We start from the raw sequence: 23,131 nt of genomic DNA, 5'->3' as shown, positions 1-23,131 counted from the left end.
ATATTTATAGGAAACTGGCATTTCATGCTGCAGCTATCAAATGGTGCCATATGTGCTGCCTTTTGTAAGATAAATAATCATCTATCTTTGGAAACTTTTGTTAAAATGTAAGATAAATATAATTTAATACAGAGTTCAACTAAAACCAAATTTCATATTCTCTTTTAAATCTATTCCATTCAAGCTTGTATGACAGCCTCATCACTATTAGCTTCTGTGGATGCCTACCCATTTTGGCCTATTCATCTGTGTATTAGTGTGTTGGATTCATCCCAATTAAACTGAAACCATCTAAAACAGCTATCTAGCCTAAGAGGGTCATCTCACCATGTAGTCATACCTAGTCACCATCTAGTCATTAAATTACCCCCAGAGGCTGATTCATCCGCCCTCAGTTTGCTATCTAAAATAGAAAGGATGAATTGTTCTATGGAGGTTCCTACTGGTGGTAAGTTACAACACTTGCAAACAATAATTTTTTGTTTTGTTTTGTTTCCATCATGCTTCAGCATTGCAGCTGCCAAAGGTGGTCAGGGAAAGCACATACATGTAGTATTCTCCCCTCCTTTCCACTGAAGCCATGAAGAAGACGACCATGAAGGTTTGATTCTCCGTGACAGTCAGAGAGCTTTTGAATACCATGGTACTTCACTGACTAGTGCCATATTCTGTTGCAGGCTCTATTATTTTTTTTCTCCCTAATGTTTTGCTATTTTAAAAAGTTTCGTATCTGTGCAATCTCTTCTATGTGTTTAATGTGGACATCAATAAGGGATGGAGATGAGATGTTTATAATAGAATGTAATGAGCCATCTCAATGGACTTGATCTGTGTGATTCAGAGGACAGTTTTATGGTACTTGATTCCACAGTGACTAGAATTAAAGCTCAGATGCTTGAAAGCATGGCTGTAAAGACATAGCAAGGGCCATGCCTCTGGATAGCCTGCAACTATTTGTGAAATTCTGTTTTGGAATTTAAATGTAATGGAACAAGGGATTGTATCTAATTTTCACCTTGTCATAAAGGAAAGTAAACCCAAGGTTGCAGGGATGCAAGTAAGTCAAACATGTAGAGAGGTACAGAGAGACTTAGATACAGAAAAATCACCACCCCTCAGCACACTGAGCCTGCAAGGCTTTGAGTACCTCAATTAATTATATTTATGAGAAGTACAGGAGAAATGATCACTCTCATGATATTCCATAGTGCAAGAACAAAGGAACAGATAATTTAATTAATTTGGGACATGGTTAAGTCTACTCTACCCTTAATTGGTTTAGTGTGGACTTGGTAATGTTAGGCTAATGGTTGGACTGGATGATCTTAAAGGTCTTTTCCAACCTAAACGATTCTATGATTCTATAATTGGAGGTGGTATTACAAACATGAATAAAATGCTTATCACTTAACATCAGTATTCATATACCCCACCAAAATTTCATAGGTACTGTGTATCAATATAAAGTCAGTAGTAGTACAGAATAAAAATTTTAAAGGCCTGAATTGCTTTGTAATTTTAAAGCTTGGAATGATTCTTTTAGCCTTTATCCTCATAGACATCTCTATGTTAATAGAGATGTCTTAATATGCATAAAAATCTCAAACTTGAAGGTAAAATTTTACATGATACAGTCCCTGCATATTGGATTTCATAACTGTAGATGTTGACCCTGTATACTCATGCATGCTCAAACACATTACCATTCTGTAACCACAGTTACAGACTCCTACCTCAGACAGTGGCTAGCACCAGATGCATCAGAGGATGGTGTGAGAATCCCACCAAAGGAGTGGGATTTATTTTTTTTATTCTTACAAAATCAGGATCAGAATTTAGACATGACACTGTGGGAGATAATAGTGGGAAGGCTGGAAAAAAAGGAAGAACCTTGATTTGATTTGCATTCATGTTCACAAAAACAAGCTGAAAAATAGAAAAAAAATGTGGAAAAACTTAGAATTGTGTCTGGTTTTCAGATTGTAAAATAGACACTATTTTTAATATATATATATAAAAAGAAATAATATATTAATATTTTAACTGATTGATGAAAGACTAATTATCTGCAAGAACTTAGCTGGACATCCTGGAAGAATAATAGTGTCAACACTGCTTTGTTTCCATGGCTGAAAACTTTCATTATGAACAGCTGATACTGCAAGTGCAAAAAACTGCAAGATGGATAGACAGTAATTAGATAAATGAAGGTTATATTTTTTTCAGTATGTATTGAAGATGTCTGATGACCATTCAAAGAACTGATGAGGGTTAGTTATCTGAGATATTTATCTAATTTAGCCTGTGCAGAACTGTTTGTGGCCATTCTGCAGTGCTCTGCACAGAAGAGAGTGCATTTTGATGTTTTTGATAGGTTAAAGTATTCAAATTTCAAAGTGCTCAGAAGTTTGAGTAAGTGTCTTTCACCTAGACTTTTTAATATCTTTCTGATTTCACCTCTTTCCTTGAGATTATTTAAACTTTTTCCTGTATATTCATAACCCAAAACATCTCCAATTTCTTCATGTTCTTCCCACTCTCCTGAAAGAATTGTTCTTTTACTTGACAAACTTTCTACTAATCCCCTGGTTCCTACTTGAAAAAGACAACTCTCTAACCAGCTCTGAACTGAATTTTCTCAGCTTACAAATGTCTTTGCCATTTAATGTACTTTTGTAGTAGCTATTGAGTTAAATTTTTTATTCTCTGGATCTCTCATCTGCTTTTCTTTGATTTCATTAAAGAGCATAACCTGAATTGAGGAACAGCTGAGGCTCATCACAATGTGTCAGGGCTATTGTTCTTAGCTGAAAAGGAAAAGGAAGGAGACACAGAAGAAAACAAGCTATGAAAGTTGCTAGAAGGAAGGGGATTGGAGACCAAGTAAAAGCTTATACAGAAGCATTCTCTGAGGGATTAATACCCAGCACAGGAAAATCAGCTATGATAATTCTGAACTTGAAAAGGTAAAGGGGATACCAAAGAGGATGTCAAAGGGATTGAGAAGATTTGGTTTTTTCCATCTCTAAAGCTTTGTCTTTGCTAGACAGAGACATGGGGGAGAAGCAGACGTGCCTAATCTTAGGTGTCGGAGTTATGTCACAAGACTTCTGTTCTGCCTTTAAAAATCTAGCTTATTTCAGCAATAAATCTATTATAGGAGCTGCAACCCTAAAAGCGGTGCTGGAGAAAACAAAAAGAAAAAAAAAAAAAAAGTACTTGCATTATGCTTCTGTGGGGTTTTGTTTGTTTGTTTAGCTGGAGGTTTTTCATTTGGTTTTGAGGGTTTTTTTGTATGAAGTTAAGCAAGCTAAAATATCACTGAGGGAAAACATTTATGTTTTTCTAGAATTTCCCTCTTAAAGCAAAAATAAACATAAATCTCCCCTTTTTCACTGTAGTCCCATTAGTAATATTTTTTTTTTACTTTAGAAGAAAATAACATCCTTGTTTGGCTGTTTTAGTTAATGTCATGATCTATGCATTTGCCCACCTTTGCACTGGACTCAGAAATGACTGGTGACTTTTTGTACAAAAACTCAATTGTTGCTTTAGTGGAGAGAAAAAAAAAAAAAAAGGTAAAAAAATCATTGCTAAACCGAACCAATGATGTAACATTCCATGTGAACTTCACCTTTGTCCAAAGTTACAAAGTTGTAACAAAGTGATCAACAAAATTCCTGTTTGATTACTGACAGTCTGTAAGATTTTATATTTCTTGCCACTAAAAACATGATTATTTAAATATTAGCCACTAGACCAGGTCTGCTCTCTTCTTGAAGGAGACCAGTTCATCTTGCCACCAATTTTATGCCTAAACCCATTTGTTAATGGTCACCTGAGGAGTATTACTGTTGCTTTTGTTTAAAAAACAAGATAGCTATCCTTATTTAAGGAAGGAAAAAAGTGTCTAAGTCTAGGAGATACTAGTTTCTGAATCATTCCATTTCATAAACACCTAGCTGAGGGACGTCTGCACGGGTTCAAGTCAAGAACTGAAGTCCCAAAAGAAGAATTCACAAGAATTTTTCTCTTCAGTTTTTTGAAAATTCTGCTCTAAGTTTCCTAAAAATCACTTGATTAAAACGGATTCAAAATTTCTTTGTAGATCTGAGCTCAGTCTGCAGAATGAAATCCAGAAGCCTGGATGAGGTAGTATTACAGTTTATGGAAAGCGTTCACCCCCTCAGAACAGGATCAAGAACAACCAGAACCAAAACAGATCTGCCTACAATAGCATCTTCAAGAAATTAAAGGATGACTTTGTATGTTAGCAGCTAAAGCAAACACATGGAAAGAGTGGAGTTTAGTCCCTGCTTCCAGGACTATTGATATATCTTAAGTAATGATTGTGTAATATCTGTAAAGGAGTGAGTTTTCCCTTTACTTGGCTGCTGCGGAAAAGGTGAAGGAGGAGATACTTGAAATTGTTTTTTTGACTTAAAATAGATGCAAAAACTGTATTTTGAGAAAAATATCAATTTTTACAGTATATGGTAGTTCATTCTAAGACCAAGTGTTAGATCAAGTAGCTCTCAAGCCACATTTTCCAGAAAGAGTCCTGCTCAGCATTTTGAAGACTGAAATATATTTGGTCAGGAATGAAAAAAGCATCTGAATGGCTTTGGTGTAAAACTAGCAGCGTGCCATTTATCTGTAAATGTCCAGGTGTTTGCTGGAGCTCATGTTGCCACTGTGTCGTATGTCTGAATACTAAGGCACAGCACCCTGAGAAGCTAAGTCCATTCATTAACACATTAAAGTCTCAGTATATATATTAACTTCTCCTCCATTAACTGCTCATTGCTAATAATATAGCTGCACAGCAGTATTCATATTATTATGTAGCAGCCTCATACAAGTAACAACAACAAGTCTCATGCCTGCATTTCAGATTCGGTCCTCCAACATTTAGCAAGTCTATATGATAGATTTCTGTATCCAAAATTGTACCAACCTCTCTGTTTTGTTTATATATTTGTAGTAGGTCCACCAAGTCAGTTCTAGCAACCCCTAAAATTCTCCCTGTTTCATGTAGCAAATAAAGCCCTTGTTCATATATAGAAAAAGCCAGAAACTCTCAACTGGGACTATCAAAGAAAGGTTTAGCTCCAGGGTACCTGGACAATCAATTTCTGCTTAATTAGGTTTATAATTACTAGTGGCTGTCTCATTATAAAAATCAGCTGGTATTGATGTGCCACTTGAACTTCCCCCTGTATCATGAGTATGTGGCAGTAACCATCAGCCATACAAGCTGCACATGAGGACTAATGTTTGCTTAGATCTAGAAAGGAACCAAAAAACTAGTATTGAAGTGGCGGAACAGGACAAACTTTGTCTTATTCTAAGCAATAGCATTCTGGATTTTTATTTTTGGCAACCTTGTACTGGATTCCTAGGGAGTCCTGATGTAGTGAAGCTAACACCCAATACAGAACTGAAGTTCCTACAGAAAGACCAGTAAAGACTTTGGGAAATAACACCCAAAACAATGGTCACACGTGGACATACCTGACAAAGCAGCACAATGCCTGGCGCAGGTATCAGCTCAGTCAGACACAGAAACTAAACATGGAATAGCTAGTTAGTCTGAGCGAGTCACCTTATGTCCATTTAAAAGTCATATGAGAGACATTGGTGTCCCCAAAAGGGATTCATCTCATCCAAGAGGCATCTGAAATATGTGTGATTAAATGCTTCAGAAGGTGCCTGCTTCTCTCCTTCACACAGGCTGGAGCGATTAGTTCAGATTCTGATGTCTTTCTTTTATGTGCCTAAAGGTGCATGAGATAAATCCCATTCTAAGTGTTCCTTTGCCTAAATTCCCGGAGGGGTCTGATTGGCCGTTCCTTCTTGGAGCATGCCTAATCGGCACTGACAGTTTTAAGCCAAGTATAACTGGGGCTGACTCCTGTTTTATCTAACATCTTAATGAATAAAACAAAGCATGGTGCCTGTGTCATCTCACTCATCAGCCTAAAATTTTCCACTTTGCAGGAAACTATCCTGACCATATTGCTGTGGGCTATATAGGGATGAGAAACTCATGTCAGAGGTGAATATTGTAACCATTGCATGACTGGTTAAGTTGTTCTACTAACCTCTCATGTTAGAGTATTTCCACCTTGCTTTCACAGTTTAGTATAATAGTTATTGGACTAGAGGGTGAAAATAAACCTAAAGTTTGGTGTAACATGAAAAAAACAGGGAGAAAAAGGAGGAGTCAAATGTGGATTCCAATCCTCACTACATTTGGCATTTATATAATGTATAGGGGAAAAAAAAAAAAAAAAGCAGAATAGTTTGAGTAGAAGCCAATAAGATAGATTGGCATATAGGGAAAATTTGCTTTTCTCCACCCTTTCAAAAAGAGGAAAATTAATAATATGAAATCTGGGTGAAGGTAGATGAATACATGGGCCATTACGTAAACAGAGGTGCATGGGTGGAAACAAACACATGTCACTTTACTGTGAGATGACTGAACCTTTTTTAGTTTCCATCTGGTTTTGGCCAGCTCATAGTCATCATTCCTGAAAGAGAAAATTTGCAACCAAATGCAAAAATTGTTTGTAATGACTGCTACACACACTCTTGAGCTTCAGGCTATCATTTGCTGCATTCCCCCCTCCCCCCGCCCCCGCATTTTCTTAAGGGTCCACCAAGCAAGGGAGTCCCAAATGACTTCTTAAAGCAGATGTTGCTCAATACATTTGTCACAGTAAGGGGGCAAGGATCTGACTCAACAAATATTGTACTCTCTGTAAGTACATTACAATTATGTTCATGAGTAAAAAGATATCTGGAATTGCATAGACTTCTTTAGGGCAGCCTGCTGTGCTTTAAGATATTTTTACTTGCAAGGCTCTAATTAAAAAAAGTACTAGAATTTGATAGAAAATATAGGCTGATGCCTATGTTCTTGGTAAAAGCCTGTTTTCAAAAACAGGGAAAAACAAGGATTAAGTAAGAAAGACATTTTATAAAATGGATTGTTTTGAAGCCCAGATTCTTTTGGATGCTTTATGTCCAAAGACAAGATGACATGCATGTAAGACTTGAACATGACAGTATAACCATACAGACATTAGAATTTCAGATGCCAAAGATCCATCAATTTATTAGTCATTTTATTTTTTATTCACTAAGGGGAAAAATAGCTCGTATGTACTGAATGAAAACAGCCATCCTCATGTGGATTACTAGATTGGTGATTCATTACAAAAAGATTCTGTTAGAATCTGGGTACATTTCTGGAAGATGTGAGGTATGACCTCATTGTATTCAGGAATTTGGGTTCAGTGATGGATAGCTGAATGAAGCAGAAATAATCTGTGATAAACAGGATATAAAATTAGGTGACATATTTGCCTCTTGTGGTAATAAACCTTTCTTGTATAGGGGTGATGTGACAGCAGCTTTGTCGTTTATTCCAGTTTTGAAGTATTATTATTTCTGAGGTCCTTGTCCCAGCTTGTACATATGAAACAAGGATGTCCTGATAATCAAAGTCATGGATTTAACATGGAGCTGCATGACATTGACTTACTTCAGGATCAGTCTGAGACTGGATGTGAGTGAAGACCTTTGTGAAAAAGAAATTTGTATATTTGATTGTTTGTAAAACTCTTAAGTCTTTTTGGCACTGGGAATATACCTGAGGAATTAAGTAGAAATGAAATAATACTGGATTATTAACCTTTCTAATAAGCACAAAAAATTGAAGCCACTTGCACACTTCCTTTTCAAAACAAGTATCAACAATTCAGAGTACGTGCATTTGGTTTTCTTTGAATGACAGCATCACAAAGTCTGCAAAATATTTTAAACCAAAAAACATTTTTAAATATTAAATAGCACCTAAGAAAACCAGGAAATTTTGAATAAAACCCATCATATCTGAAAGCAGGGGGTTTTTTTCTGTATGAAAAGCTTCATAAATAAAGCTTGAATAAAATCCATCACAAAAAAAAAAAAAAACAGAAAAAAGAAAAAAATTAAAACAAAAGAAAAAAAATCCTCCCACAAGCTTTTAAATGTTCAGATACGTTGCCTTATTTTAGGTGAAGATTATATTTTATGTACAGTTTCAAACATTTTAACTTCTTTGATTTCTAGGACAATGATAGCAGTAACTTATTAGCAATTAATTGCATCTGTAAGCATTCTTCAGTCCTCTCAGAGTATTTTATTGAATACTCGTGCTGCCAGTTGTGCAGTCTGGGACTTTTTTTAATGTGTGCATAGAGAGACAATAGACTAAGGTAGGCTAGCTGTAACTGAGGGAGTCTAAACTCATTTAGCTTCCTCCATAAAGCATTATGCATATAGATGCATATAGCTTTATGCTAGGAAAACCAAATAAATTTAAAAAAATAATTTTAAAAAAATTGTTTTAGGGTTGTCCTTGCCTACAGGTTCTCCTGGAGAAGGAAGGAAAATAAAAAAAGATGAGGAAACAGGGAAACACAGAAATAAATTATTAAGAGGATGCCATCAAAGAGCTTTCCTTCTTTTTAGGAGGGAGAAGGTTTATGAGAAAAGTAAAATTAGGAAATCTGGAAGCTGCATTGGAAGTCTGCTTCACTGAATAAGGCAAAATTGCCGAAATGGTGAGGTCACTGGGAATCTAAAGCATCAGGTTGGGGCTTTTTTTGGCATTTATTTCATCATAACCCAACAGTGTGAAGTTTCCTGCTTTCCTTTTGGAAACTGCGTATGGCTTTTTCTTTGGCCGATTCCCTGGCTTTTTTAAACTAATGTCTAGCTTCCATGGGAGTAAACACTTCAGTTTCCAGCCTTGGCCGTGGTGTTCATGGCCAAGCAGGACAACCAGGCTGAAACACTGTCTTCTATGAACCTGATTTGAACACGATTTGATAGAGTATCTCTGCATTTAGGCCATCAACCTCAAATTTGGAATGGACAAAGAGGAGACATCTGGAATTCAGAGAACATTTGTGCATATGACAGAAGTTTTCCCAAATCTTGAAAGTGTATTTCAGGTTCACTTTGCTGAAGGACTTCTGTTTGCCCCATATTAGGAAGGGAGTACCGGCTATCTCATTTAAAAGAGGAATGATGAATGGGATAGCAAACCATTGCCATCTGACATGTATCAAAAATAAAAGTTGTGGGTTTTTAACATCCATAAGTTGATGCACACATAAATGTATAATTAAAAATGCACTGGTATATCCATCAGGTCCCAAGGACAGCTTTACTTTTCTTTATTCACATTTAGTAAGTCTCAGAAGCTACATGAGAGCAAGGTATTTCTCAAAATAAGTAAGGCTTATTGAATTTGAATATAGCCTTAAAGAAACACCCCCACAGATGCTCTTTATAATGTCACGTTTAAAATAAAAGAATATGTTCCTTTGCACTGGAACCAGCTGCCTTCACCAAATAGTGTATAATTTTAAATTATAAAGCCCTTTTACTAGCTCTTGCATTTAGAGGTGTAATTTGAATACCCAGGAAATCAATATCTTCTTTGCTACATGATTACAACCAAATAATTGAAATATCAGAAGGGCAGTGAGCCATAGAGCCTTTGTACTGAGCAAATAAGACATTCTAATGACAATGCTTTCAGTACAAACACAGTTCTTAATGTAATTGTGTGCAACTTTTGAAAGTACTGTTTTTAGCACTCTGCAAGTATATAGTTGTGTAAAAATGAGCACCTGAAAACACCAGTGGCACTTTTGTGTCATCAGTTTTTAAACAGAACTCCCCATTGCTCCCTACAGTACTGCTGTAGACAAGCCACAGAAACTCCACTCAGGGAGGAATATTATGCAAATCCAAGCCAAAGTGACAGGATTGATTTTGGACAAGTCTGAAGGCTGGAAACAAGCTGCTACTTCTTGCAAGCTAGAAACAGTGCTTTATGAACCCTGCTTTCTCTGAAAAAATAAAAAGAAAGGATCTGTATAAGGGAAATACTTAATTCATGTTTTCACTTGTAAAGAAAAAAAGATTCTCCCTTATGATATAAAATCAGGAGAATCTTTAGGTGAAGAACAAGTCAAGGTTAATATAAATTATGTATCTGCTGCTTAGTTGCAAGGCAGAGCAAAGGAAAAAAACAGGCTTTCTTATCAAAGAATGACTGCAATATTATTTCAAAGGTATTCACTGTGATTGTAGGATAATAGTTTTAAAACTGGAGTAAGCACGAAGGTTGAGCAGCTCACTTGATGAAGCACTAGCCTTTCATCCCTAGCAGTATAATTTAAATCCATCTTTCAGTCCTGAGTAAAATGAGAGGCCTCATCTTTGTCCCTCATGGACAGTAATACACATTATACAACTGCTGCATGTAATTTGACACAATGGACTACAACCAACAACCGTTTTGTCAGTAGAACACCAAGCTTCAGCTACCACAAAGGCTGAATTCTCTCTCTTTTTTTTCCAGTAAAGCAACTTTCAAAAGTGTGCTTTTGTTTTTACTGAGGAGTCTGTAATAATCCCCACTTTTTCCCACTGCAGCCCTCATTTCACATGTGATTCCTTATCTCCAACTTCTGTATCAATCTCCCTAAGATCCAGATTTTAACAACAAACTTTGTGTTACATATATTGTTTTCTTTATTTTTCTTTATTTTTTCTTCATTTTTTAAGTTTCCACAGGATTTCACTTTTAGATCTGAAACTCCAGTTATCTTCTGTACAACATCAGTATCTGCTTGAGTGGAGACCTAAAGCAAGGCAATGTTGGCTTAATAAGAAATTTTGCAAAAGGTCTTGCAGCTGTTTTTCAGTTACCTAATCTGGAAAATTGCTTGCTTCCATTATTAATTTCAATAATATAAGACATCTTTGTGTATTCATAACTTACAGGGATGAATCTGAAACTATTTATAGATCTCAATCTAATATTTTTTCAATACATGTAGTAAATAGTTACATTACAGTTTGTGTGTGGCTTTCCAATGAAAGTGACCCCACAAACACTGATGTTTAGAGACTCCATAACCAAATCTATCAGATTTGGAAGATTTGCACTGTGAAATCATTTAATGACCTAGTGAGTGATAGTGAGTATGGGCAAAGTGCCGATTGTCAGAATATATGGGAGCTACCTTTGCTTACGTCAGTCATTTTTCTCAATATTTCACTTGCCATCTAAAGAAGTTATAAAGTTGTTTTTCTTTAAGAAATTGATTCTCATTGTATGTAGTGAACATGGAGCTTCAGTTTGCATCAGGAGCTTTTTACTGTTTGTGCATAAGTATAGGGTCTAAATTTCAGTCACATTCAGCCTCATTGACTTGCATTAGGATAGGTAATATACATAATATTGCTTTGAGAACCTCAGTTTCTTAATTTTTTTCACGTGTGTATTTGCAAAGATGAATTCCTACTCTCCTACTCCCATGTTTTAATGGGAAATTTTCTATTTAGTGATTGCATCAATGGTTTCTTCAGCATACTGTGCAGTCTGTACCTTCTTTTTAGCTTGCTGAGCTCTATCAGATGATTGTGGTCCCTTCTGAGTAGTGAAAGCTAAGGTCTTATGTATGTTTATGAAGCCTTTACTAAGAACAGCAGCCCCAGTGAATCAAATCCGACCTCTACAAAAGCATTGAGCTTGACTCTTTGACTAATAATAAATTTGTTTTAAATATATTTTTTATAAAAATTAATTTATAACCATGAATTCATATGTTAGCTAAATCTGACTAATTTTAATAAGCATTGTACTGGTACAGTCACTAGAATATTCAGGTTTTTTTTTTAAATTTATTTGAACTTTATCTTCACTCTGTTGCTTAGACACAATAGTAAAAAAAGACCCAGCTAAATACTGAATGAGTCACATCTTCTTTGATTTGTAGGCACAACCTAGCTGCAATTTTAAAAGACTCATGATAGATAATGAATTTAGTATTGAAAACAAGATAGCGCTTTTATCTAATGCTCATATACTATAGAGCACTGTTATGTGATAATTAAAGAACCTTACTAGTGTAAGTCATTATATTGTAAAAGAAAAAAGAAATATTCTCCTCCTGTCTCAAAATTATAAGCTATCCACCTCTGTTTACTTGTAAACTGTACATTTTCTGTTAGCCAATAAGTTCTTAGGCCTTTTTTTGTCTAACTTCTATCCACTTCACTTGCAGTTATTTTCAAGCAGACAATGAATTCAGAAAGGGGGAAAAAAGCTGAAACATTATCCATTCTTAACAACATAATAACCCAGATCATTGTTGTAGTGCATCAAGATACATTCTTTTAAAAAAATAATGATGTAAAAAACATGTGTGTGAAACTGATGGTTTCCTGCACTCAGCCATATTCTGACAATACAGAAATAATGTTTACAATTACCTGGAAGCTAATTACTTCACTGAAAAATAGACACATGCATTTTGACTAGTATTTTCATTCACTTCTGTCCATAGAAGCTTTCCTTTACAAAAATAATACAAAACCCCTTTACTGAACAGTACTTGAATAATACCAAAGCGTGAGCTGTTTTTTCTTGGGGGGGGTTGGAGGGACCTAAGGAAAAAACAGAGAAGCCAAGAACTGGATTATGACTTGACACAATACTTAAATTTACCCTTCTAATAAGCCTAAAATACCACATCAAGGAGAATTTCAAAGACTGCCTTTTTACAAAGTCTGTACAGAATCCTCTTTTTCTCAGTCTCAAAAGCTTTCAAGGGCAGAAAGGCCAAGACATGAACACTAGCTTGTCTGCAGAATTCCCATCAAACATAGCATTTAAGAACGGAATTTATTATTCCATGTTTTATGAGAGAGATTTAGAAAGTTACTGGTTTAGGTTTCATTTAATTATTAAAGAACTTAATCGACCTTGAGTATTTATTATGAAATCCTTTTGACAGAAGGAAAACCCATTTAAATACACTGATTATCACTTTAATATTTGTTTACTGTGAAAAATGACTACACTTCATTGTTTATTACTATGCAGTCATGATATTTCAAAAAGACACATTGCTTGGTTAACCTTAAGGAAGACGCTGTATAGTTGACACCAGCTGTTACCTACAGGCCTGGAGTGTACTGATCTGTAAAGATATTACCAAAGAAAAATCTGTATAATACTATTAAATTAAAACCAACGTCTACCCCATCATCATCACAAAAGGAAAACAGAAAAGGCCATGGAAGCAAATATCTCATTATCAAGCGCTACACAGATTTAATTAGGGTAATTTTTCAAGAATGTTAGCTTACTGGGTTGTGGCTTTTATATGTCCCTGATTCTTTGAATATTTAAAGTCAGTGTTGTTCACTTCTTATTGACAAGGTATCGCTACAATAAACGAGCAATAAATTCAGCAATGTCATCATACAGCTTTTTTCCCTTTTTCCCCTCACATGAAGGGGGAAGGGTTGGGTGGCCAAACTCACTGGAGCAGAAGCTGTTCTTTGTTCTGCTCAAGGAGGAGCTGTTGCAGGAGTGGAGCTCAGAGCTGTAATCCAACCACATTTTAATGCTAAACTTCATTGAAAAGAGGAAGCAGGTCTTGGAATTCTGGACCTTTATTCCTTTTTAGATGCAGGTTTTGTGTCTGTTGAATTAAAAAAAAAAATTTTTTTTTGAGGGTGCTTATGGAATTATAACACTGACTATGACTTTAATAAGGGAAGTACGATAAAACCTTGTTGATTAAGTCCTCCACTGATCTGGGAGGAGATGTGGAGACATGTATTCTAGCAAGGTACATCATGTCCATATATCGTCAAGATGATCTGTGTTCTTTAGTTTTGTTTACTAAAATAATTGTTAGATTTGGAGGGGTTAAAGGTTAACTACTCTTTGCTGATACAAGAATGCCAATTTTATCAGATAGTTTTAACTATAAATATTGCACACTTTTACAAATACAGTTATAAGATTTATAATTATAGCTATTATATATATTATAACTGTAAATATATAGTTATAATTTTGTATTTATTGCTTATGCCTATGCCTATTATCTCTACTTAGGAAAAAAGTGGTGGAGGGAGAGAGAGAGCACTTGTGAGATAAAGTTTGTTTTTCTGGCTGTGGATGTTAAAACAAAAATCAAGGAATAATACTCTGGATAAATGAAAAAAATACAATTTGGTATTTTGAAACTTGCTTGGATATTAACATTTAAAAACATGGTCTCACTCAAGCATAATAAAATACCTAAATTAAAAGAAAAAAAAAAATCATAGGTTCAACATTTCAGAGGTTTTTAGACCCAAAAGGAGTAAGATCAGAAGAAGTTTCAGTCAGAAGTCCCACAACTGAATAAGTTTTGAACAAATTCTTGAATCTTCTTTAGAAGAATGTTTAGAAGAATTTTTTATCAACATGCCATCAAAAGGAGAACTAGTATCTGCAATCAAGAATCCTTACAGCTAACAGACATTCAGGAATGGACATGCAAACCAGAAAATTTTCTTGGCTGGATAAAATGTCAAGGACATGAAAAATTTCAATGTCATCTTGTTTTTCAGAATATATAAAAAAGAGTAATTTCTTTTTATTTTTACTTGACTAAAATGAAGACCTCTGACACCAGTAAAAAAATATATACATTTTAAGTAAGAGGCAAGTTTGCCTCTTATGTGTTTTAAATATTTAAGTCAATAATTTTCACTGTAATATTCTTAAGGAAGGAAAATATTCCTGTACTTGAATGTTGCATTTTTTGCTTATGTGGAATTTAATTTAATCTGAACCCAGAATTCAGAATAACTTTTATTTAAAATCAGATTTTCAGCCATGTGTGAGGAAAAGCATTAGTTTTGCTGGAATTATTTTTGGATATTTTTGGATGCATGTAACTGTAAAAGTGAAAAGTTTTATTTTTATTTAAATATAAAAATAGATTTTCTCATATCTTTAATTGTTTTTCTTCTCTTCTCTTTTCCTTTATTTTCTTTTTTTCTTTTTTTTTCTCCAAATTATAGGTCCACATAAGTGCTTGACAGAGCTTTCACTATAGTTTGTAAAATTTATTTTTTACTGCTTGTTAACAAAATGTCATCACTAGTGTTTCATTTAATAGCATTAGATTTACAGCCTTTCCTCTACAAGAAAACAAAACGCAATATTTTTTCTTTGTTTTCCTAAATTACCTGTGTATTGCTTGTATGTTTACTGTAATTCTGATGTATACATCTTTTCTTAGGCATTTTCATCAAATAAACCCCCCAGACATACTGCAAATCTCAGACCTATATACTTTTTTTGTTTTGTTTTTTTCAGAGTCACTTAATATCAAAGCACACCTTCAATTGCCTGTGACGTGCAGAGTGAACACTTCCATAAGTCACATCTGAATTTGTTTTTACCATGCATAACAGTTAAAATAGATTGTCAGCTAAGTTGGTGTATTTTCACGTGCTACTTCAGTGCCCATAAAGAGAGTTAAAAATGTCACAAGAAAAGGTGATAAGCAAATGAATTTTAATTTGAAACCTCAATACAAGACTCTCGAGTGAAAAGGTTACACACGCCAAAGGCCTATCTAAAGCCCCCAGGTGGACTGGCTAGAGGAATCCTACTTGAATGGTCCCTAGGGGGCTCTGGGGATTAAGTCCTCTCTTTCACTCGGATAAGGTCTGGCAAAGGAGCTGACTCCAGTGGAGAATGTCAAACCTGTTGGAGGTTACTTTGTGTTGCAAAGCAGCTGCATAAAAGGAGAGTTCATTCTCAGCTCCCCAGAAGTCATCTATACTTAGTTTTGGGAACATAAGCTTCATGTGGCCAAAGGCTAATGATAAAGTTAAGACATTACCCAGATGAAAAGTAAAGGGCATAGACCATGTGCCAATAAACTGAAAAAGAGTGAAAAGAGTGAAAAAAGCTCAGAGACTTTGAGAGAGGCTTTTAGAGCTATTTCTGTAAAGTCTAAATAGTCTTCTTTTAGGAACTTGCCTCAAAAGAATGAAGTGAAGTATTGTTTTGTCTCCATTGCTAGATGCAAGAGAAATGCACGCACTTTTTTTTTTCAACACAAGCAATTAAAAATGTTTGTCTTTTTTTCAGTGTAACTTGACAGGCTACAGTGCCTGAGAATGTGTTACGAATCAGAAAATGATTAATAGTAACAGCAACGCTGAGTCTCAGTTATGTCTTAGGATATAAATCAGTCTCCCTATTGGAGAAAGCTGTCATGACAGTTCTCCTCTCTAGCAGTGGAATAAATATATAAAGAAGACAAAAGCATTGTAAAGAAATAAATTCATTCCAATGACCATGCAATTGATTATTAAAGTACTACAGTGAATTTGGAAAACTGAAAAGTTAACTGGCTCCCATAAGCTGCCATATAAATGACTTTAAATCATACAGGTGTCTTCAAGATTAGTAGAAGATACTTCTTCATGGCCAGTTAAAATAATATATATATGTGCATGTGTGTGTATATAAATATATATATTATTTCTAAATTAATAAACAGCTGAAACTCATAGTATGAGTTAATTACGCTGATTCTGAAGAACCCAAGGAAGGCAAGTGAACAAACTGTGGAATGTGAGAAAAATAGAAGGCAGCTGGCCTGATGGATAGGAAGGAGGCAATAGATGTGACATTTCCTTAATTTAGGAGCATTTCGTACACATGGTGTTCTCAGAAGCTGATGCAGACTAAATTAAATTACTATAAAGTAGGTTATGATATTGGATACTATTTCTTCATATCACTATATTTTTATATCACTGAAGTGATATAGGAAGAAAAGATGCTGCTTCGTATTCTGCAAGTCCGGACAATGTCTTTTATGTGGTACATAAAAAGGAGCTGTGGCTCATATTTCATGCCTATATTTTTTCTCAGGTTCCTAAGATACAAGTCTGAACTACATGTGAACAAATCATGACCAGTTTCCTTCCTTTCCTTGTAACTATGGGAAAAAGATAAGTATTTCTGAAGCATGGTTCATCTCATGACAATAGTAGTCACATGAATTGTACCCTAAGCGTGCCTGTTTTGTTGCACAGGTTTTAAAGAGAACAAAGAGTAAGTAACTCGCAGGGAGACATCAAAAGGAGGATAATTAAGCCCCTCTACAATAAATATGTAACAGTTAAAACAAGAGACAGATTAAACTAGAAAACACTTTTTTTAAAAAAAGTCAAAACATGAAAGCTTACAACCTTTGTTCTCTATTGTACAGTGCAGCAGACTTGCTGAGAACTACTGGAGTTGGAATAGCACATTCATATTTATGATGGAAAGATCTGAAAATCTAAAGTTCAGTTGATATAAGATTTGGTTTGTGATAAAATAATCAAACACCCAGAACACTTTGCAGAGATGATTGCCAGATAACAGCAAAGCTGAAGCTCCTAACTATGAAACCACCATGAGGGAAAAGTATCTTAGTATGATTGGACTATTCATTCATAACAACCAGGGAAAAGGATCTTTTCCTGAGGCAATGGTCGTGATAATTTGCAGTGTTCACAAGAACATGCCAATGCCAATGACTATGTTACAGTGTAATGGTTTGTATGATCATAAGAAATAAGTCACCATGAAAGAAAAAGCTTCCGAAGATGTTCTAAGAGCTTGTCCAATACAAGACAGAAGCTCTACTTCCAATGTACCAACAGCTCCAAGAGGAATAAAGCAAAATTAAGCCAAGAGTAGTAACAAACTTATTTCTTTTTGTGTCAGACATGAGATTTTATTAGTGCATATGTAGAGTACAGGAATAAACACAATTGGATCATAAACCTTTTGGTTCCGTTCTCATTAAACTTCCTGCAAAGCCCCATGCCAGATGACAGTGTTTGCTACTTTAATGCAGAATAGTCACAGGCATTGCTGTGAAGTTAAATGTGCAATGCAATATTGTAATCAAGAGCTGCAGAATCAGTCATGGAAATCAACAAACACTATTTATTGTGTGGCTTTGTGTTCAGTTATGCTCTGGGTTGGAAAATATATCATCTAGCCAAGTGAATTACTATTTTCCTTTTCTTCCCCCAGGCAGGAGAGACTATCAATGACTACATCAAGAGACCAGGAGACCAGTACAGAGGGGCCAAAAAGTGGCATTACCTGGGTCTCATCTGTTCATTCCAGGAAGCATGCTAATAGGTTAGGCTAGTACTGTAAAACACAAGCATGTGTAGTAGTATTACCACTCAGGTACTAGGGAATAAATCAGGGAAGTCTATCTCCAAACGCAAGAAATGTTCTGAAGAAAAGGATATTAAGTTCAATAAAGGCAAATGCAAAGTACTACACATACTTGCTAGTACATACATAAACCAAGGAATATCTGGGCAGGCCAAAGGATTACAGATCACCTGGGGTCAAATTGCAACGCAAACTAAGTAGAAGTCAGCAACATGATGCCACTTAAGAAATGGTACATGCCATTCTGGAATGGATTAAGACTGTATTTCATATTTAGCAAGATCCTGCTCTGACCTGGCAATAGTCTGACCTTGGGCTGTATCCTCATCACATCCAGCTCTAGGGAATCTTACTGTAGAAGGGACCTAGCTCATCCAGGTGATCTTGAATGCCCTTCTACATGCAATGTAGACCATGGGCAATTTTGAAAACTGCCAGTGGAGGCACAGGATTGTTCTTTGCTAACTGATTAAGGACGTGCTCATCCTTAAAGTGTGCATACCATGAAGTTATACATGTTCTTAGTTGGGTGCTTGGTGCAGGAACGTGCACAGAGTCTCACACCCATCTCAGCTGAATATCATGGGCAGTGACAGGCACACCCGAAGAGCAGCCTCCTGCCATGTAGCCTCTCCCCATGCTGCTTGTTCTTCAGGTGTCATTGACTGATTGTATCCTGGGTAGAGCAAAGGAGAAGCAACCACAAAGTGACAGTTTTCCTCATATGAGCCCAAAGCTCCCTTGAGCTGCCACCTCCTAAGGAAGATGGTGTCTGCTGTCTATGGACTGAGCTGTTTGCCTGTCACTGTCCAGATGAGGATACAGCAAAAGTGGATTAGGAGTTCACTAAGGTCACTAGACCAGACACAGAAAACAGACATAGCCAAATAAGAACATTTTATGTTCAACAGGGGAGGTAATTATTTAAATTATTCTGATCAGTTTAGCACTGATGAGGCTTCAGAAGGATTAGTATGCTGAGCTTTACGCACCAAAGTTTAAGTAAGTTTTAGGAATACTGAAACAAAATTTATGAGCAAAATAATGATGAGGAGTTAAGAATAACCTGTGAAGAAAGGCTGAAAGCACTGCTTTGTTTAGTCTAGAAAAGAAGAGAAGGCTAAGGGGAGACATTAAAATAGTCTTCAAATATGTAAAAGATTATTAGAAAGACAATTCATGATCTCCACTTTACCCAAGGACAGAAAAATCATAATTGAGTTAATTTGCAGAAAGGGCAATTTAAATTAGTTACTATGAAAAAATATTTCTTAAACTGTATGGATAGTTAAGTGCTGGAACAAGTAACCCAGGGAGATAGTGGAATTTCTGTTGTTAGATATTTTTTATGAACATGTTTAAAAAATACCTGCCTGCTACTCCCATTTTTGCAAATAGGAATGATTGATGCATTCCTAAAAACTAGATTATTTTCTTTCTTGAAAATCTATACCTATGTGCATGGCTTGAGATATTATTTTAAGGGGAAGGGAAATGAGATTTGTAAAAAAGACAGTAATACTAAAATCAGAAACTAGATCATGGGAGCATTGAGACTAAACCTCTAACAAGGGTTTTGGACAGCACATACTGGTGTTGGGTGGTTTAAATTGTTCTTTAAAAGGTTCTCGGCCTCTACTATAAGAGCATTTTTTTAAAAGAAAATGACACCTCTATATCCAGAGTTGCATGACTTTGGTTATACCAAAGATGAATTTCTGTGGTATTTCTTGTAGTTTGTTAAGTGAGTCTGTAAGATTTTTCTTTCTCTCTGATGTTATTACATGTAATTATTTCTTGTTGTGTTTTGGTTTTTTTGGTTTTTTAGTCAAGAACCTTGGAGGTTTTTTACATTAGTGCCTAAAATATTTATTAATAATGAGTCAGAAATGCCAGTCAGTCTCCAGAAAACTCCAAGGAGAGCTACTGATATAAGTGAATTTGAAAAGCACAGCTCACATGCATGATAATTTACTGGAGAGGAAAAAAAAAAAAAAAAATCTGTGCTTTGTATCAATTAGGCTTATCACTCCAGATGTGGTATGCAAGATAAACACACCTTTGTGCTATCTTGGCACAAAGCAATAATTCATCAATTGTGTTAATTATTGGTATGCTGCACAACATCTCTCTTGGTCAGATAACCAGCTATGCTCCCCAAGTATTCCAGGTCAGGTAATAAGTTTGAGCTACTCTTGTGACAGTATTTCATAGCTGTAAAACTGTTGAAAGCTTTGTGGGCAAAATCTGAAAGCTCATATGCAGCCTTCTACGGAAAATAGTGCAGTTGCAGCTCCTCACAGAACTTGAGCTCATTCTTGGCTTCCTGATGATGGAAACTGCTTGAGCAAGGGCAGAACAGAGAAGTGACTTTGGAAAGGGGGAACATCTGGTGCAGTGGGGCAGCTTTATATGCCCCAAAAGTATAACCTGTGGGAGAATAAGGGTAAAAGATGCAAAATGTCCAAGCCCACTTTGTCTTTCCTGTATTCTGCAGAACAGAATAGGCAGAAACAGATTGTTCCATTCTCTGACCTTTATTATGAACAGTACAGCATTGTAGATACATTTGGGTGAGCTCTGTTAAAAATACCAGTGATTTTCACAAAGAAATTCAGCATTTTCAACTGTTTTTGTTGTTAAAAAATATTACACTGTTTGAAAGGTTTTGGTGGTTTTGGTTTGGGTTTTTTTTTGGTTTTTTTTTTTTTTAATACAATCTTCTGTTCACTATTTTGTGTTTTTCTTTTCCCTTTTTCTTTCTTTCCCTCACTTCTTTACTGCTTGGTTGCTGGGTGCCTTGTTTTGTTGTTTCATACCCCACTGTCTGTTTGAAGTGAACCATGTCAGTGAGCAGGTACTGGAATACAATGTATATTCATCTTGCTCTTATGGAGATTGCTAAACTCAGCACAACAGTGTTAATGGAAAAACGTGTAAATCTGCTGTCTATACAGCAAACACTCATGTATAACACATTTTGCATAAGTATCTCAAATTCTTTCAGTGCAGAATCCTACAAAAACAATAGGTTCTACACAGAGCAAAGTTTGCTTGCTTGTTTGTTTGCTCCTCTCTTGATGAATGCTGTCCATCGAACATTGTTTTTCTTGGTTGAAGAAAATCTTAGATATTTTGCCACAAAGACATCTATTTCAAGGAGCTTAGAAGGTCTCGTTTTCTCTCTAGACCAGCTGGCTTAGTACAAATCTTGCCTTATAACCTCACTTATAACCCACAACAGTGTATCTACCATGTAAATGCTGATTGCACATCAAAATTTTTATTCTGATATACATTCTGATATACAATTTTTTTTCAGGAAGCTATTTGGCTAAATCAGGTTGTAAAATAAGTTGTCCAGAAAAGGCCTTCTTAAAAAAATGAAATTTTTGGTTTTGATCTTATCCAGCAAACTTAAAAATAGCTAGAGCTATATGAATCCAGGAGATTCTCACTTCTTAAAAGTACCATCAAAGAAGGTAAAGGTTTTATCTTTTCCCATAAATTTCATATGCTATAAATAGGGAAAAATATGTACTTAATGAAATAAATGTCATTTTTTTTGAAGTTGAAAGTAGGCATCATGGTTGTTATTTTCAAAAGAGGACTCTAAAAATTGGCTACCCAATCTCAAAACCAAAACAAGGAACTGGGTAAAAACTTGTTCTCTGTAAATTTTCAAAACTCTTATTGGTGTGATACTCATTTGTCCCAGCAGTATCTCTGTGGTTGGTAAAGGCAGTAACAGTCCTACCGAATTGAGTTACAGAGAGCTGAGGTTCAATCCAGTTGATACTAAACCAACAATTTTAGGCCTTCAACTTTGAAGGATTCAAAATGAATGCAAAGTAAAAAAAAATACATTCTTCTGCCTTTTCAAATCATTCAAAATTGGGCATGACAATTAAATAGAAATTATTAATTTTAAATTTCTTTAAAGCCAAGTTTTATTGCTTCCTAACTTTTTTTCCCCCTGCTAAGATCATTGCCCTTGATCCAGAGGGGTTTTATAAGTATAAGCTTGTGTTTGTAGATTTCTGGCTGCTGTGGACTACTGAAAAAAGCTGGACTGTATTAATCTCAGAAAGTTATATATATAAGGGTTTCTTCATACAGCAGCTTCACACATGTAGTTCCTGTTAACACCTGAGAAAGAAATATAGTTCATATATCTCATTGGAGCAAAATGTTGCATCACAACACCTGATAATTAAGGCAAGTCAACCCCATATACTCTTTTTCAACAGACCAAGTTGGATAAGAAGACAACAAAACCTAACTACAAGAATTTGGCTGCTTATTTTTATACCAATCTTCTACAGATGGTCATTTATTAAAAAACAAAACAAAACAAAACAAAACAAAAAAAAACCCAAAAAACTATGCTGTTAGAGTATATCTGTGTTTAGCTTGGTCTCTTTTATATTCAGAAGTGTCATAGACAAAATTAATCTCTAACAAGGGTACTTGCCAAATGTTCAGATTAAATCTGAAGCCTTAATGAAGGTTTATCAGTTTGAAAGCACTCTGCTTGTGTGGTCTTGTAGTGGTAATTACATTTCTCTTCCAAGTCAGACAATGGAAAAGAAAAAGAAAACAAAATAGTTTCCAGGGGAAAAGACTTCAGATTCCCACACAAACGAATCATCACTTACATTAGAACTATCTACACCATGCACAAAATACTGATGCTGCTAATCTGACCTAAATTTTGAGCCTGAATTTTTAAGCTTTCCTCAGAGATCCAAGGAATATCTTAGTGGAACCAAATCCTCTTAGACAGTGCTGAGAAAAATATGCACTGGAAAAGCTACTTATCTCAGTAAATTTATCACTTGAGGGGCAAAAACCACACCCCAGCTTTTGACATTTTCTATGGTTGTTTTAAATGTGCATGGATTGATTCTGACGTACAAGAATATGTGTGTGCCTGTCAGAACAAGGTGCAAGCACACACCATTCCATGTGCTCCTTCTGTGCCCTAGTCCCACTGGAAGAAAA

Source organism: Pelecanus crispus, chromosome 3 (assembly GCF_030463565.1).
Source record: "Pelecanus crispus isolate bPelCri1 chromosome 3, bPelCri1.pri, whole genome shotgun sequence".
NCBI lineage: Eukaryota > Metazoa > Chordata > Aves > Pelecaniformes > Pelecanidae > Pelecanus > Pelecanus crispus.
Note: the sequence above shows the minus strand (reverse complement) of the source record.